We start from the raw sequence: 550 nt of genomic DNA, 5'->3' as shown, positions 1-550 counted from the left end.
CAAAAAAAAAAAAAAAAAAAAAAATCGGTCAGCGTCATAGATGATGTAAGTCAAAGATTGTGTCAAGTCATCGCATTAGGAGATTCTCGAACAAGGCCTCCCACCACAGCGTTTTAATTAATGGGTCACTAATGGATTTAAACCTTACATTGTAATGGGTTTATGCTATTGTTGCCAACAGGTTGTTTCCATCTTAACTTATAATTTTTCTATGTATTAATATTAACAGCTTTTAACCTTAATATTATAAAAATATAGAAAACATGATGACAAAAAGTAATCTTTGTAGAATATCTAAATATTAAAAATATAATTCTTTTTTTTTGGTCAACAAGAATACTAAAGATATACATATATACAAATTTGATGACAAAAAAAACAATATTTGTAAATTATCCAAAGCTGTATAAATTAAATATATCAAACTAGTAATTGGTATGAAAACTAAATATTAGCAATTTTTTTGTGTGGGTTTTGTTAACCGATCAATGTATGTATGACACATAAATAAACTTAACATTATTAAAACCAAAAAAAAAAAAAAAAAAAA

The sequence above is a fragment of the Camelina sativa genome, chromosome 11 (assembly GCF_000633955.1).
Source record: "Camelina sativa cultivar DH55 chromosome 11, Cs, whole genome shotgun sequence".
NCBI classification, from domain to species: Eukaryota; Viridiplantae; Streptophyta; class Magnoliopsida; order Brassicales; family Brassicaceae; genus Camelina; species Camelina sativa.
This window is presented reverse-complemented; position numbering follows the sequence as displayed.